Genomic DNA, 18,939 nt, shown 5'->3' on the forward strand with positions numbered 1-18,939 from the left:
AAGTCTTTGCTGTTATCCAGAACACTAAAATCTCTTTTCTAAGTCTTGACAGATAGGTTTATCCCTTTAACATGTAGGTATTAGCTAGTCACAGTTTTTCAGAGCAGATTGTCACACAGTTATTAGATAGAAACAGAAGAAACAGAATTTAACTTTTCTCTAAGAAAACAGTTTCAGCTAACATAGAATGGCTTTTTTTTTTCCATTCCCCAACTTATTAATTGACTCATCAAGATAATCTTTAATACAGAGACAAATTTGGTAACTTGGTTAATTTGAAGGTTAATAACTTTGTTTTGGATGAATATCAGAAACTACAGCCATACTAGAAAAATAAAATAGAAACATGAAAAATCCATTGTTTAATTTATGCAGAAAATGCTATTATAAAGAGGGACATGATTCATACAGAATACAAGAGCAATTACTCACATGCGAAGCTTTGGATACTTTTTGCTGGTATAGACATATATCTGCAACTGTAAGGCTTATCTATGTTAATTCCCTAATGTACCCTGCAGACACTCCTATTAGGCTCAAGACATTCAAGAATATCTTGGGAGTTAAGGTCACTTGTATCAATATCACTTATCTGGGGAAGCTTTTTAAGAGTGGGTTTTATTATGATCCATCAAAGATTATTGAACCATCAGATAGGTGCTCTACCAATTAGTCCCGTATTTCTCTCTAATCCATTTGCAAGATGACAAACAGCAGAGAGCCAGTATGCATAGGTGTTATGGTGACTGCCACACCGTCTCGTCATCTGTGTAGTCTGAGCCGCAGCACCAGTTACAAAACAGAAGCCACGAGCGATCAGTAACAGTTGCCAAACTGACTTGTGGAAGAGGAGTATAAGTTGTTATTCTGGGCTTCGGAGTGCTTGTAATTTATTTGAAGCGACAAATCTAATGTATATGAAACAGTAGAAAGAAGAATTAAGCGTCAAACTACTTGTCCTAAACTCTTAGAGTAAATATGAGGCCAGTGTATGGCAAGATGAATCAGAAAGGTAAAATCTACATAAAACTGAGAAAAATGCTTTGGGCCATATGCTTAAGGTGATCAAAAAGCCGTGGACAGCACGTCTATGAGAAAGGAAGAGGAGCTGGGGGAGGCATGTGGACAGTAAGTCTGTTAGGTTGCGTTGAGTCACACCCACACTGGTGAACAGCAAATCTACGAATCAAAAGGCCAGTGTTTCAGGCAGGATTCCCCCCTCCCCCCACCACACACACACCACTTGTCTGAAAGTAAAGGAAACACTAGTGAGGTGTGCAGATTTGAGCCCTTGCATCTTCCTCCTCTTGCAGAAATTAGACAGGAAAGAAAAGCAAGTCGATAGTAACCGTGGCCTTCATCGGGAGCTCAGATCCTGTGACCGCTTTGTCCTAGCCGATCCCCACCATATGGGGCATTTTCCTTCTCAGTCGATGTTCTCATATTTTCCCAAGTCTGTCAATACGCTATATAGTTCTTAAGTTTAGCCCATAACTCATTCTTTTCTCCTCTCGCTTCATCTAAAAAGTAAATTGAATTTACATGTTCACATATCCTAGGAAACAATTACATTCAAGGTCAAGATCAAATGAAATCATTTACATCTTTCTCTCTATTCAGCTTTATAAATGAACTCTGTGGGTTCTCTTTAATTAAAGACTTTAGAGGATTTATTTTTCTATTTCCTGGTCTCATATATATAACAGTTCACAAACACCTATGTGTATATTCATGTATGTATATATATGAAAAGAAACAGTTTTTTCATTGTGTGTGTAATCTATAATTCTGGCACCAAAACCTGGCAATTGGGGCTTTTACCTGGTAGTTCTAACCGAATGTCTGGCTAAGTGGCTTTTAGCAGAGTTAGATTCACAGGCACCATTTCATGTTTTTCGTGCATTGGTATAGCCTAATGATTAAGATGGTCAGAGATTTTTTTTTTTTCCTGAGAGTTGTACTAACACAGTAAGGACCTCATCACCTTACCTGTGAAGAAATTGTGTTCTAAAATAAGTGAGTACTTTTAGAAAGGAGAACGTGTCGCTTACAGATTTTGTTATAAGTTTGTGCTTCAGTCAACAGCGACCCAGAGATAGCGGTGCCATCTGCGTCCGCAAGAAGCGTAATGCTGTGCTCGAGCCCTTGTCTCCCCGCCTTCCTCCTGCTTTGGCTCTCCCCTCATGCCGTCTCCACCCCAGCCGCACGTGTGCAGAATGAACCCCGAGTCTGCCACTGGGGAGGGTGGGAGCATCCATTCATCCACCTCTGAGTGCCCCCAGCTTGAAAGACAATAGGTGTGAAATCAGTATTTATTACATCTTATGTGGCCAAATGAAGATTGAGATAACCACATATAGCAGTAGTTTCACACAAACACATTTTATGAAGGACTTTAGAAATACAGGGTTGCAGAGGACAGAAGGACAGCAAGTCACAGGATAACGTACCCACTGTGGACCTTTGTGCAGCCTAGATGACTCTCCATCTCTTCCTCTGGCCTTGTGCTTGCCGATCCCATATATTCTACACACACCATCTCTTCTCATGCTAACAACTATACTGCAGTTAGAAAATACTATCCACGTTTTACTACCAACAAAATGATCTCTCTGCCCACATAAGATGTATCTCAAAAGCTGCCGGTACCTTTGCATTCTCGATGTAGTATTGAAAATAGCTGTTCTCACAGGTCCAAGGGGTTCCCCCACAAATAGAAAGGTCGGCCTGATGGCCCATATTTTCCAGTGACCTTTGATCGTAGCAAAGATACTTGTTGGAGACATGGCTGGATAGAGAGAAATTTGAGTATACACAACGTGGAAAGACAGGAAAAGATGGACAGTGATGTCTATTTATTTCTTCCTGTGGCTCGGAGTTTGATGTATGTGCATGTTGCTTCATCACCTCACACATTCTTACATTGGTGGTTCAGCTTCTCATGGTTTCCGCAGTTCACAGAAGTAAAAGCTAAGGCAGTTAGTGACCCATGTTTTAATCTACTCCATGACTCTTCCTGTATGATTTAATGCAGTTATTATCCCATGTCTTACTAAACTTCACAGAAACTCTCAATTCTCTCTGGAAACACCAGAGTCTACTTTTCCATTTGAAACATAAACCAAATCCAGCAAATTTAAGAACGTGTAAGTCCCTTTGGCTCTCACATTTCATTATTCTACTAAATCTAATTGAGGTAAATAATTTTCATAAGAACGTGTAAGTCCCTTTGGCTCTCACATTTCATTATTCTACTAAATCTAATTGAGGTAAATAATTGCATCTATTTTTCAAAACATAACTGGTGAGTCAATATTTTATATGTGGAATTTAAGGGAAATTATTTCCTCCTTATAGATAACATAAAATGAATATTTTTTTAAATACCCATATAGATTTTAATTGGGGATTAATATCATATAATTCTATATAGGTTAGGTTAATGCATATGCTATTCAGATTCTTACAAGTTCTGTCATGGTCTTAGACTAAAACTTCACATGTTACTCTCTGGGCTCTCTATTACACTTTTCTCATTCCTTCTGCGTGAGTAAAATTCCATGTTGTTATTATTATTTTTAATAATTTGAGGCACTGCCATCTTTATCAGAGATTAGAGATTTTATTAGAACAAAGTCATGAGGAAAAGTATTTCACTTGTTATTTTTTAACTGCAGTTAGTAATTTTTAAAGTTCGGTGTTGATTCAATCCGTAAGGACATTGTAGCTGTTGTTAATACATTCTGTTATTAACTTTCTAACTTTTAGCTTTCTTTTTTTCCCCATTTTTTTAATAGAGTTGACATTCAATATTATCTTATATTCATTTCAGATGTACAGTATAGTGGTTAGACATTTATAAAATTTATGAAATAATCCCCCAATTAGTACCTACCTACCACTATACACAGTTATTACCATATCGATTATATTCCCTAGCTGTACTTCACATCCCCATGACTATTGTGTAACTACCAATTTCTACTTCTTAATCCCTTCACTTTTGCCACCATCTCTCCTACCCCTCTTATCTGGCAACCATCAGTTTGTGCTCTGTATCTATGAGTCAGTTTCCATTTGTTTTTCTGTTTATTTTGTTCTTTAGATTCCACATATATGAAATCATAAGAAATGATCAGTGTTTATTTACAAAAGAGTCTATAGTTGCAGGAATGAATGGAGATATAAGTAAATCCAATTCTCATATTTTTATATATAGCTGACCTCAAACTGGTCCCATAAGACCATTATTTAAAAACCATTAAACAAAATTAACTGTTTAAATATTTGACTAGTGTGAGAAAAAGATCCAGTAACTTAAATCATTTTTAGATATTCTTATATAAAGTATCCTAGCTGCTTATTTACTTATCCTGTCTGAACTCCTACATAATGGTCAACTCCCAACTTATTTTCTGCTGCATAGAAATAAATTTATATTTAATAGACATAGACATAGTAATATTTGCATAGTATAAGACTTATAGATTTGAAATTGCCTAACAATTTCAGATAAATATGTCAAATATTTTAATCATAATTTTCTGGAAAACTAAATCATTTGAGTAAATTACCTATCTTCGTCTCAATGCTTTACTTTTTTAATTGTGATCTAGTTGGCCATTGTGAAAATAGCATAAAATTATTACGAATTTTTAACATAGTTTCTATGATAAGACATCTATTTTCTTTCTGATGGTACAAGATAAAGTACACTTATTAATAGTATTCATCTTTACTTCTACATTTAAAATATGTAAACCTTAGTACATAACTGAAATTTCTTCTGTAACCCTTACTTATGTGGTTAAGAGACTAGCATTTTTCTATCACTGAAAAATCATTTTTAGATTGTTGACTTTTCTTGTTCACTATCTTATAATCTCATTTCCCTTCAAAAAAAATTAATATATCTTAGTGATTAGGCACAAAGCATAGCTATAAAAATATCATACAACTATTTTACATTAATGATTTTTTCTGTTTAAAAAATTTTGGTTAATTTTAGATTCATGAAGATTGAGTTAAAAAGTTAATTACAAAGCTACAGAAATGTGCCAATGCTTATGGAATAATATGTAATAAGATTGTAATTCTCAGCAGCGTCAGGGACCAAATGCAGTAATAGAAAAAGAAATTCTGTCTTTGGAAAAACTAACTCTTCTAAAAATTTTAATCTACCAATTAATTTAGTCCATTGTGTGGTAAAACTCAGTAATCTAATATCTACTTAATTAAATTATTCTAGAAGTTTTGATAACTTTGATGCTGGTGAGGGCTGTATGTATTGAAAATAATCCTTCAGAAGTCACCGAAGACTTATCTCCTCCATAAAGACTTTCTAGACATCCTATTTATTCCCCAAAATATTTCTATATTACCATTTTAATTACCTAATTCATATGTATTTCTGTTTTTGACATATAACAATAATTACATATTTTTATTTGGGCTCTAATTTTTGTTAGCTTATAGCTTTAAAGTCTATAACTTTGTCATCCTATCTTAATTTTTAAATGTATATTTTCTTATTCCATGGATATTTGTAATATCTCTAATAATATTTCCATACATCGACCACATTCTAAAGTACCTCACTTCGGGAGGCAGTGGAATGATTCAGAAATAGCTACTGCCAGCCACAGATGGTCCCTGCCTGGTCAGGAAGATGCACTCTGGATTGGGGAGGTAATAGTAACCCAGTGCAGGTTACTGGAGCAGGCTCAGCCTAATGTTGAGGAACACATGCAGTATTTTGCGTATTCGGAAGGGAACAAGACCCCTTATGTTGAGGTAAGAAGGAAAGAAGTGGCTTCTGATTTATACTTCATGTAGAAACGTTAAAGAATTTAGGTTCCAAGCAGATAAAAGAGAAGCAACCCTGGGTTTGGAATTTAGGTATAGGGACAACAAGACATTTGGTTTAAAGATTGGATCTTAGTAAAGGGAGCTTAGCAGGGGTTTAGGATAACATGCAGTAAGTTAGAATGGGCTGAGATTTTAAAGCTTCTTGAGTATGAAAGTAAGAAATTTGGATTTTATTTGGAAGTCAGCAGAAGAGCCACATGGTAGCCCTTTGGGCCTCTGCTTGCCTTTTAAGGGTAAAACTACAGTTTATACCCTCCATTAGAGTTTGCACATGGCACTCATATACTTGGGGTCTCCTAACTCTGACCGTCCTCCAGTGATGTAACTAAAATACTGGGGTCTTAAGAACACCAAGGCCACAACCAGGACGCAGAATTAAACAGGAACAGGTCAAGCCCCCATCATTGGTACACTGCCAACAGTTTATCTAAATATACCCAGCCACTTTGCCCTACAAGTTAGTTTGGAGATCTTGATAGGGCAGGCCCTCTGGAAGATTGTTGTTTCCTTTCTGACTTGCACAATGCAGAATTTGCTCTGAGAGTGGCCTTTCACCTAGTATTTTGATATATCTGCTTCTGAAACTAGGAAGTTGGTGACAAGAAGAAATATTTTTCCCTTAATGGTAGTATTAAAAACCAGAACAAAATAATTAAGTAGTTTTATTTTTTACTTCCTGTTTTCATCTCTTTATATATTTACTGGTAATCGAGCACCTACTGTACATAAGACACTCTGCAGGATGCTAGTGGCTTCGAAAGGACCGTGTTCCTGGTGGCCAGGAGCTCTGGTCTGTAGGGAGTAGACAGGGAAGCAGGTGTAAGAAACTGTAAGCAGTGCTACAATGGAGACGGAAGTACTTGCCAAAAGCCTTGTCTCTCACTGCAGAGGTTTAGTGTTGTCACTGAATACCATCAATACTGTTTAAATAACATTAATCAGGATACAGCATTTCATTCATTCATACAAACCCCCTATATCTCTGTGTTAGGGCAATGGCAATATGCTTTATAATTAGGCCTGTTCAAAGCCTTTTCTGTTCAATTATAAGGTCAGGAAGGGATTTTAAAGGAAAGCCTGTGTTTTCCATGCCCAGCCCCCGACTCTTCATCTCTGCCAATGAGATTTTACACACTGTGTGGTCTCTTGCCTTAGAGAACTAAATTATGATGGACGTTTGAGTTAGACGAGAGAAGTCTTGGTTTATTAGCAGCCTACATTATGAATTCTGATTGCCAGTCTCTCTATTATTGGACACAGTAGTTTATGCAACTGTTGCTATGCATTTGCTGCAAGTTTGACATAATTCATTATTTTAACGTCTGAGTCCTTATAAAGTCTAATTTAGAAAGAGCAATACCAAAGCGATGAGAATTTATGTGATTTGCCCTAGGTAAAAAGTTGGTTTCTATGAACGTGGAAGTCAAAATCTTAATTTCTCTGTTAGAAAATCAAATGAAACTCTGAAAAATTTTAACGTCTTCCCCCAAATGTGTTTTCCTACATACAGGTTATTTTTGAAGTTTTATTAAACTGCAGGAAGAATTTTAATCAGGGCTGTAATCTTTTGCTTATTCCGCTTGAGCAATCCTTAGCATTGGCAGGTTCCTAACGTGATTTTTTTCTCATTGACTCTTATTTGTGTGGGTCTCACACACCTTTCCACAGTTAAAAAGATAACAGAGCTACAGAAGCTGACCCGCAGTCTCAGAATGATCCTTATCTCGCTCCTGGTAATATGATTCTGCTGGTGACCAGGGCTCTGGGAACCTTACCTCAAACCCGCATATCAACAAGATACTGGATCTTGAGTAACAAATTAGGGGAATGAGAGTGAAAAGCAGAGAAAACGTTCTCTTCAACAATACAAAACCACTCCTGTGTGGAGGCTGGTCCTCTGTGTGCTCAGTGGTCCCCTCGGGCAACCCTCTTTTAATTTGGAGAAGAGTTTTAGTTAACTATTCTCTCAGAAGTCAAGGTCACTTCAGAGAGAAAATTTATGATCTTCTCTTGTTCTCCCAGCCTTGCCTTCCTGCCTCGTCGTCTGAGCTGAGTCACAGGGGCAGATCTGCTTAGAAATAATGTGCTGTCGTCCCGCGGGTCTCCAAACCTTCCACTCTGTTTCTCTCCATTCAGGGAGTTTGTTATCTCCTGTCTGTTCTCGGATGCTGTTCCTTTTCACATTCTGTTCTTTCCCAGTCTGAGAAGTTATGATCTAAGAGAGTGGAAAGAGAGAAAAAGTACTTTATACATGCAAAGTTTTATAGTATTTCACTGAGATTTTCCTGCCTGACCAATTTAAAAGCCAGGAATTTGTATGTGGAATTGTTCGTCCAAAGCAAAACAAGCCCAAATCCAAGCAGTGGGGTCAGAGGCGAGTCCTCTGTAGCTTCTAGCCTGACCGGATGCAATTAACATAGTCACATGTCACTACGAACAACTTAGTTCTTCATTTCAATAATGAAATTAATAAGAGCTTAAAGGAAAAGTGACTGTGGTACAGCTCAAAAGTATTAAGAATTGAATGTTTCCAATCGATTGGCTTCTAACTTTCCGAGCTCATGCCATGTTTTCTGTGACAATCTAGCATTTATTATCAAATAGTGTTGACACATATATGTTCTAACCCGGAATCAATTCCCTTAATGTATCAGGTTTCTGGGCATAATCTCAATAATCTAATTAAAACGAAACTAGCTTTAGATAGGAACCTATCTTATAAAAAGAAAAAAAAGAAACTAGGAATGTTTTCTGTTTGCAAATCACATATCTGTTCATGGCATTACATGGACTGAAGTTCTAATGAGACTTTTTTTTCCATGTCGTGTCTGTCACATGTTGACTAAATTATTGAAACAATTCACAGTGTAGTGTAAATTACAGCCACATTAAATAAATATTTTTTGATGCAGGAGGCTAGGAAAATGTGCAGAAGCACCTAATATACGATGTCAAGGCAGCTAAAATCTCCAGTAGGAGTATCTATTTGTAGTTACGTAGGTATACTGTGCACTGGGATTATTTCCAAGCATATTTCCTACAAAATTACTTTGTCTGTACACAGAAAGCCTTTCTCCTGAGAGTCTTGGCAGTGGGTGGAATTCTTCCCCTTAAAACATGTGGCAGTTTTAAACCTTTTAAGGAACCACTGGAAAAGTATCGTCCTATCAGGAATAGTTGGGAGGGGTGAGACATGTAGGCCGAAAAAACAAAATCCCTGTCCTTGAGCCTTTAACCCATGCCCTCCCCTTTCTCTGATGGCATGATGTACACAGCATCTGGTAGTTTCACTGGGAATGTGGAGGTAGAAGGTATAGTTGCAACAAATACTGTTCTCAGTGGGAACTACTGAAAAGCAATGTAAACAGTCAAGGCAGGAGTCATTAAGTGACTCCCAAAACCCTGTGTATATGAGGCATAGCGGGTAGAGAATGTGTATGGACGCGAGACTGTCCATAACGTCCAGTGCATTTACAAAACAGGCGCCAGTTGCGCCAAAAGGAAATTTAACAGACATTAAACTTTTCTAATGGAAGTAAGTAATAAGTCCATCTTTCACTTGTATAATTTATTTTCGATAAGACAGACAAGATATTTTTAAAAAGCAATGCAAAATTGGAAAAATGAAACAGGCATTTAAAAAGCTTTATCTTACTTCAGACTTGTTATTTCTATTGAAAAGAAAATAAACGTGAAACATATGGCTCAGGTTATGAGGTCACAGAAAAACAAATTTAAAGTCGTAAGGCCAAAGTATTCATGGCAAAATACTTGTTGAATTCTGTAACAATTCAAAATCCTATTAAAAATTTTGAAAATCCCAAGGGGGCATAGAAGCAGATCACCCAGGTCACAAAACTCAGAAGAGGACGCTCTTCCTGAAGCCTTCGCGAGGATTTTCCAGGGTCTCCACCTGTACGGACGTCAGGGAGAGCGCTTCTGTCCTTACCCCCAGACCCTGGAATTTTCTGTCTACCAGCGCTGGCGAAGTGTGCCCTCCAGTCAGATGGCTCGGCATGGAGGAGGAGAGCAAAGGCAGCTGGGCAGTGCGGTGCCGCGGGCCACGCGCGCCCACCTGAGCCAGCGCTGCTGAGTTTGAACTCGCTTCCACACCAGCGGGACTCCACCCTTGCTTTTACGCTGGGAGGGGCATGTGGGAATGGACAGGATTCAGTCTGCATTTTAAGAAAATGACTCTTGGTTCAATGGGGAGAAGGAATTGGAATGGGGCAGGAGGTCTGGAAGCTAAACGACCCGTTAGGGGTCGGTTCTGGAAGAGCAGACCTCAGATGCAGGTCCTTAAGGCAGGTGACAAGCAAAGTAAAGGTGTCAGACTGAAAACGCAGAGCTGGCTTTTGGACTGGATGCAGGGGATGAGGGAACAAGACTTGGGGGAACAAGACTCTGACTTCTGCTCCTGAGCAGGTGGTAATGCCGCTTACTGAGATGAGAGGGCTCTCGGGTGGGTGCGGAGATGTGAAACCTAAACGCCGGGCACTGTGTTTGGACACGATAATGGAATCATGCCAGTGGATGACAAAAGAACAGTTAATATTTATCACGCACTTCACTCTGCCAGTCAGAGTTTAATCAGTGTCATTCAACGTCTTTATACTTATGATATCTTTCCTACGATTTCCATCCTCATTCCACAGTTGAGAAAACTGAAGCCTAACAGTGTGAAAGCACTCTAGAGCCACGCAGCTGGGACACAGCGGGACTGGGATTCCAGCCTGTGTAGCTGTCTTCAGAATCCTTGTTTTAAATATTTCATCGATACCACCTCTCCATTTACTACATTATTTAAATTTTAAATAAGTAATTATACACACACACACACACATATGAATGATTTGGAAATTCAGAAGAGAAAGCCATATTGTGGATATAAATTCAGGAGTCATAATTGTGAGAACGGTTTCAATGGACCTATGACAGCCATACGCTTTCTGGAATGAATAGGAGGAGTAAGGTGACGACATCGATAATTCAACAATTTTTAGTGTCTGAAGGGCGACAAAGAAATGAGGAGGCTTTGGAGTTAGGAATGTTTTGTGTTTAACTTTTTATAGGGGTTTGTTTGTTTATTTTAAAGATGTATCAGTTTTCGTATGTGAATGAAAATAATTGAGTAGAAGAGGCTTGTGATCCAGAAGAGAAAGAATAATGGAAGGAGCACACACTCCAGGAGCATGCAGGTGCAGCGGGGACTGAGGGCTCCTGGGTATATTTCAGATGTAATTGCTTTTTTTTTCTTTTTCATGATGAATGAGGCAAGTTTATTAATTGAGAGAGTCATTGAGTGAAAAAGAGATGAGATGAGAGTGGTATACCATACCTCTGTTTTGGTCCTAAATAATCTTTTTAGGGGTGTGACTTAGTTTTCTGAGATGTCATAGTAGTGATATGATTGTCTATGTCACAGTAAACACAGACACACACACACACATACACACAATCACAATCTAAAGACAGTAAGAAACATGGTGTTGACAAAGTACAGCAGAAAATATATATTTTAAAGAATCATCAGATTGTGACTTTCAAAAAGATTAATAACTTTCAAACAACATAACCGTGGAAAATCAGGTGCTTTTGCAGTTATGAAGACAATATTGCTGGCTAGAAATTAAAAAGGACTCCGGCTCACCACACGGTCCTTTCCTTCACTCTCCTCTTCCTACGTAGCTCTGTCCAGCAGGATTAGAATCCAGCATAATGGGGGCCCATTAACTCCCCAGGGTGCCCCCCAAGTCTTCCTCCAGGGAAGACTTGCCTCTCCTCACCAGTGTCTTTCAAAAATAACTGTCCCATGACACTCATTTCTTCTCTACATCCTTTTATTCACTAAACACATTTATTTGGCTATGTTAGAATATTATTTGCAGAGATCTACTGCCCATATCACTATATTAAACATTCTAAGAGATAGATACTAGCACTCAAGTTCTCACCCGCCTCTTTTAGTCAAATTTAATTATTCTTTGTAGGTCGTCCACTCATATATAAGTGCACCTGTGTGCAGAGAAGCATAGCTCTGTGTTTTCTTTGGGAAGTGGCAGTGTTTGATTTAATAATTGCCTGGTGTGTGTGTGTGTGTGTGTGTGTGTGTGTGTGTGTGTGTGTTCCATGATAAAATATATTTTTATCCTAATTGATATTTCAACAGTGTCATGATAATCGAACTTGGACAATATACGTGGACTTTAATACCCAGTTTTAAAAGAAAGCAAACAAATAACAAATCAGTTTGAAACTAGAAAAGTCAACATCTCAGAATGATGCTTGCTTAAAATATTTCTTCGTTAATGTATTCCCTTATTTGTTCAAGAATACCTTTTGGATACTCAACGACATTCAAGACTATTTCCTTGAACACATTTTGGTCAGTAACTTCCATTATTTTAATTGAGTGAATAAGAGACATTTAATAATTCATCCTTTTGAGAATAGTTCATTAAACACTTTTACATGGCATATATTTCCTGGGCAGAGTTTGTATACAATTTCTATTTCCAAAATGAATTTTATACCAACTCTGCCTCCAGAAATTAACTGAAATGGTGAGATGCTCAAAAATAACTTTCATAGAAGTCAAAATAAAAACTACTTCTATGGTCAAACCTTTTTGTTTGTTTGTTTGTTTTCTAATGTAGCTATAATCTACTGGACTCTAAGTTAGATGACCCATCCTGATTCCAACTTCCACAGACTTAAAAACTTCACAATTTTTTTTTGCTACCTCTAAGTCTTATTCTAACACAATTCCTAAGAACTAGCCTGTAAGAAGAAACTTCAGTTGTTCTCAGTTATTATTTTAGATGACCAATCAACGAGTTAACCCTCTCAGACCTATTTTGCCTCTGAGTATAAAAAATAGAAATTGGATTTTTCCTTGTGCTTGCAATCACACCATTTATTGTATAACCTATAGCAAAGGAAACTTCCCAAATCTCCCCAAATCTCCTCTCACACACACGCTTCTGTAGTTTTATTGATTAGCTCTGCTCTTATGAGCAGAAGGTGTGGTCTTGCTCTTCTTCAGAGTTACCGCATCTACCTAAGTCTTCGTTTTCCTCTGTCTCCTCTTCAGCCTCACTCCACCAATGCCTTTCGCTTCTCCCAGGCCAAACCTACAGAAATACCTCTCTTGTTTAAATCAAGCTCTTTTAAACCTTTCTCACTTTCAGCTGCATCTCTGACCAATTCCTACATCAGCTTTCATGTCTCAAAGTTGTGACTTATATCCTGGGAAATGTCACCTGACCTTTCCACTCTCCCTAGAAACACTGTTTCTCTTTCCGGCTCCAGATACTAAGCCTGTTTCATTGAAATCGTCAGTTTTTGTATTTGTATCCTCAACTAGACCATGAACTATTAGAGCATGAGACTTCATCTTTTTCATTAGTGTCTTTTTTTTTTTTCAGTCAAGGCCAGTGCACATAAAAAGTTCTTTGAGTGCTTATTGAATTGGACTACACAATTTCATGTGATTATTTTTAATTTTTTTTCAAATGCCAAAGCTGATGCAAAACCAAACTTCTCCTCTGCCTTGGTCCTGTTTTCAACATTCTGTCAATCCTCCAGCGGAGGTACTTAACAAGGGAAGCAGAAGTACCAGAGAAGGAGGCAATATCTCAGTTCTAACTGAGGAGGATAGTGAAGGGAATGAGAAAAAGTGGCGCAAGCCACACGTGTGAGGAATGCAGAGGTCATGGTCAAGAGTTATTTTGTAATAGGAAATGTTGGAGAGACAAGAACTTAGTCAAATGAATGCCCTTCAACAGATAGTAATCATTCAAGGCCAAGATGATGGATAATTTGAATATATTTGAGATCCAGTTAAGTGAAAGCCTGAACGTAAGATTAGCCCTGAAGGTTAAAATAGGGTCGCCTCCCTATTGTCGTGGGTGGTAGCACCCTTCATCCAGTTTCCTTAACCAGCAGACTGAGAGATGTGAATTCTCACATTTCTTCTCTGTCTCCTTATATCCAATCAACTGTCACATCCTGTAAGTTTATCTCGCTTCCAAATATTCCTTCACTCCAGCCTATGATGCTGCTTGAGTTCAAACACTTAGCTTATGACGACACAATAATTTCTTGCCCAATCTCCCTCCCTCAGCTCATTCTTTACACTATTTCCAGAGGGTCCTTCCAATCCATAAATACAAATGTGCTCAAAGTTCCGGCAGCTTTGTGTGTGTGTGTGTGTGTGTGTGTGTGTGTGTGTGTGTGTGTGTGTATATATATATATATATATATAATTGTATATATATATAATTATATATATATAATTGTATTGTGTATATATATAATTATATGTATATATAATTATATTGTTGGACCTTTCTTGGGTTGATCACCTGTCTCTCTAGATCTCACCATACTGACTTCCCTCAGACCTTCCCAACTCCAGAGAACTAGTTAATAGATGGGGGCCATACTTTTCCTATATTCACCTGTCAGGACAGACTTCCTTCCGGTTCCTTTCACTTCCGCCAGCCCCAAGTAGCTGCCCCATGTCGGTTTTGCTGTTGGAGCCACTTCCTGACCACCTTCTCCAACTACCTGTGTTACTTGTGGTTATCGCTTTGACCGATATTTTCATTCTACTGTTTTAGAAAATTCTTTTGAATGGAAAACAGTCTGAAGAACAGCACTGCTTGCTGCAGGGTTCCCTACCCGCTTCCTTAAACTTAGTAGGAAGACGGAAAAGGCTCCAATTTCTTTGCCGCATCCCCCTCCACAGAAACGTGTGGGTTCTTTCTTTGACCCTGAATACTTGTTCAGCCAGTTCTTCTGCTTTCTGTGATATTTTCCGGAATGGCAGCCCAGAGTATAAGTTGGAAAAAAAAAATTTTTTTTTTCCAACCAGTTCTGCAAAAAATGCAAAAAAGGGGAGAGGGCAAAAATTCATTAAAACAACATAGTACTGCTATGCTCTTTAGGCAACAGTTTCAATACTGTACAGGGAAGCTAACTAGATGTGATGGTAGATAAGCAAACTGGATCAAAAGTCAAAGTTATATGAAGAAATAGAATTTTTATATTATTTTCACTCTCAAAAGGAACGTGAAATTAATCATTTGAATTATCAGGATGAAGAGGAGAATAATCACAAATAGAGAGCAAGATGTTTCTTAGATGTGTCTCCTTTAACTCCATTAGGAAGTTACGAAAATGTATTTCCTAGTTGTAGTGTAATAGAGTACATCTGGATTGGTAAATGCTACATAATCAGAATTAAAATCCACCATACGAAATAGGCTGGTTCAGCTCCTCAGTTAAGGGCTCCAGATGTCATATGCGGTCGACTGTCTGAAGCATTAACACATGACATGAGATCCACATGAAACAAAATCTCTGACCCTTATTTCTGATGGCAATGGAAGCTGTAGGGATTCATTGTGCTGTGGGAATCCAGCATTTTTTTTTTTTTAAGAATAAATAATTTAAAGAAATATTCTGGGAATCCCAAATTTCAGCTCTGTGTGTGTATTTATTTTTATTTTTATTTTTGTTTTTGTTTTTTCTTTTTGTATTAAAAAAAAAAATTCCAGCATCATTTTTCTGCCTGGTACTTGATCCAGTGAAGAGCGAAAACTGCCTTTTTCTTTTTCTTTCTTTCTCTTCTTTTTTAAAAAATGAACTTGCTTATCACGAAGTTCCTGCTAAGTCTTTAGTGTCTTGTATTTTAGGTTGGGGTTTCCCTGGTCAAAGATAACCTCACTCCAACACTTCTTATTGTGCAGAACTAAATTTTATCCCACTAGGGACAAGTGAAAAATAATTCTGAAGAGTAGTCTTTACAAGAAATGCGTTATTTTTTTCTTTATCTGTTGCCATTGCCCTGTTAAATTCTGACATTATTCTGCTTACTATTAAATTAGACCCAATTTCATTGTTTTACTTACTCAGTCATGAGAGATCAAATCTATAGAAAATAGGACATATCAGTCATTAAGTACATACAGATTTTTTCCTACAATATCAACCACTAAATTATCACTGTATTTGATAAATTTATTTAAGACACCTATCCATTTCTACAAATGCTAAGAAACAAATGCAAATTTATGTCTTAATGTTTGCTTTTAACACTTGAATAGGCAGATTAGTATTAAATTTCTATCCAAAAAGCCTGCTTTGAAAATGTTTGCTTCTTTTCAAACTATCTGCATGTGTTGTGAAATAGTGAATTTCTGAGCTCACTTTTAAAAGACTAATGTGAAGAATAAAACATTGAAAAACTGATTTTGAAATTAGAAAAAAATATTGGCTTTATAAATTAGGAAAAAAATTTTTTCAGAACCTGAACTCTCTTCTAAATGTCTGCGATAGATGTCATTATATATTGTGACTCAAGGTAAATGTTTGTCTCTTTTATAAGGCTCTTTTTTTTTTTTTTTGGCAAAAATCCAGCATCAGATTCTATAGTAATACAGAGAAGGAAGTGAGCAGAGAGAGGTTTCATGTAGCCCCAATTAGAACCCTAAGTAAAGATTTTAAAATTTCGAAGTAATTCTGTTTTGACAAACTTTCAACATGTTACCTATATTAACGAAAAGAAAGGTTTGGTTTAACATAATTTAAAAAATATGGATGGTAGTGTCAAATCTGAATCTTCCCAAGCATTAACTTTGTTTAAACATCATAAAAAAAATTCTTTGGATGTTAATACGAAAAACAAAACTTGCATGTTGTAGGTGGATATCTCTATTTACCTTTATTTGTTAAATTTCCAAATGCTACCACAATAAAAATATTCCTTTGTCAAAGGGAACTATTGTGTTAAGTACACAAAGGCATTAGTCTTTGGTGAGAAAGAAGCAAGAAAGCACAGAATTGACTCTGTGGGTGAAAAGGGAAAAAACTGTGTGTGTGTGTGTGTGTGTGTGTGTGTGTGTGTGTGTGTGTGACGAATTTTAAATAATGATTACTTTTTGCAAGGATATGGTTCCAATGACGAATTTTAAATAATGATTACTTTTTGCAAGGATATGGTTAATCCTTGCTCCATGCTTTGTCTCCTTATTCTGTATTTCCTAATGACATATTTTAAAACCCAGAATTATAGTGGGTTTTATTCTAGGTTTACTTATTTTTGCATTGAACTTTCAATTGCCATACATTTATTAGACCTATGTTAAGATAGACTAAATATAAGCTTTGCTAATACTCTTGATTAATAATTAAATTGTAATGAAACTGAATATGTAAATAAGTAGGAATTGCAAAATCAATTTGCCTTAAATATTTAAAAACTGATTAGGTGTTGCTAAATTTCAATGTACATAGCAGATTCCCTAATTTATGAAGTACTTTCTCATTGAGATATGCTATGGGATTCGTCATCTCATATGATCCATGACTTGACATTAGTAATGAATGTAAGCAGCTACGAGTTGTGCAATCATTGTATGTGTGTGTTTGGGGGACGGTGTTGTTCAGGGGAGCTGAGTTCTAAATAGAATGTGTGAAGCTAAGTGGCATTTTGCTTTCATGTCCCTGACCCCATGATACTTTGGTAACTTTGGTTTACCATAATTTTAATAAAATCATAAAGAATATTTTGTTGTTATTTTACATTGCTGTTCAATGAACAATTTGATACAATTATTTGTTATTTACAGAGATGCTTAATTGACTTCTTGGCTAATAACCAGTAGTGCATTTGCAGACTCAAAATGTTTTAAGACACTCAATTAGAAAGAATTTGAAACACAGGAAAGGGAATAAGGCACATAAATAAGTGTTTATTAGAGAACTTTAATTCTATCTTGGAGACCACTGTGAGGTGTGCCAGTGAAGCTGTCAGGTCAGCACTGGATGTGTGACTGTGAGGTCCCCAGGGTGGTGGGGCATGGTCACAAAGCAGACTTGGGAACTGCATGAGATTAGCCACAGAGAGTGTAGACCGAGAAGACGGCCAATCCTGGAACAGCACTCTGGGAGACTTCAGAATTTTAAAAGAGAGTAAAAGAATGATCTAACCAAGGAACTAGAAAATAGTCCAAAAGGCAAGAGTAGAACAAGAGACATGATGACAAGACAAGTGACATAGAAACAACGCAAGTCCATATTTCAAAAACGAAAATGGTCAGCCATATTGCATGATTTAGTAATATGCTTTAGTCCTCATCGATAGTACTTACTGGATCCAAAATTAATGTGTGTTCAAGCTGTATTATAGTTTATAACTTTATGAAGAAGGGAAGTATGTCTATCTAGCCCAGGGCTATATTCTCAGTGCTTTGAATAGTGTTTGGCATGTAGAGAGCTTAATAAAGTTTTCTGAAAGTTGAGAAGTTAATGAATTTGTAAATATATGTGTGAATAATGGATAGATGGATGGCTGGATGGATGAATGACTAGATGGATGGATGGCTGAATGCAAGAACAGAGTAGCAGTTACAGTGAGGATGATAATGTGTCATATACAACATGAAACATGAATTCCTAAGTGACCTTGGCAAGAAGAGTTTTATTGACATGGGGGACACATAAACCAACAGCCTGCAGAATTGCTCTATTCTATGTATAAATTATCAGTATGTATTCATCGCTAATGGGTTTGAGGTATTAATTTTAGAAAATTGAGAATGTTTTCACCTCATCTAATGATAACCCATGTGACCGTTTTAGAATATGACAAAATGGTTAACTTATACCTGAAATACTGGGCACACCAAAGTACGAGACTTAATTATTACATGATGTACAGAGTTGTGTTATAAGTTAACAGTAAGAGCCCAGAGCCCTTGGGCCCACATGCCAGCAAGATTTATGTCGTATAGCTTGTAAATGTTGACACCTAGATGACAGCATTCTATCTTGCTGAGATATCCCTGAGGTATTGCTAATAAACCATTTTACAGATATGGAGGAAGAAGTACATAAAAATTAGATGACACTCAAAGGGCACACAACAATTGTGGCAAAGTGGAAATTTTTCAGTCATTACCTGTTTCCAAATTCAGTGTTCTCTTGGCTGTGTTATACCATACCTAATTATTGAAATTTTAAAAAATTAGTTTTCTCAGCATTCCTCTATGAATACATACCTAA

The sequence above is a fragment of the Rousettus aegyptiacus genome, unplaced genomic scaffold, assembly GCF_014176215.1.
Source record: "Rousettus aegyptiacus isolate mRouAeg1 unplaced genomic scaffold, mRouAeg1.p scaffold_m13_p_10, whole genome shotgun sequence".
NCBI lineage: Eukaryota > Metazoa > Chordata > Mammalia > Chiroptera > Pteropodidae > Rousettus > Rousettus aegyptiacus.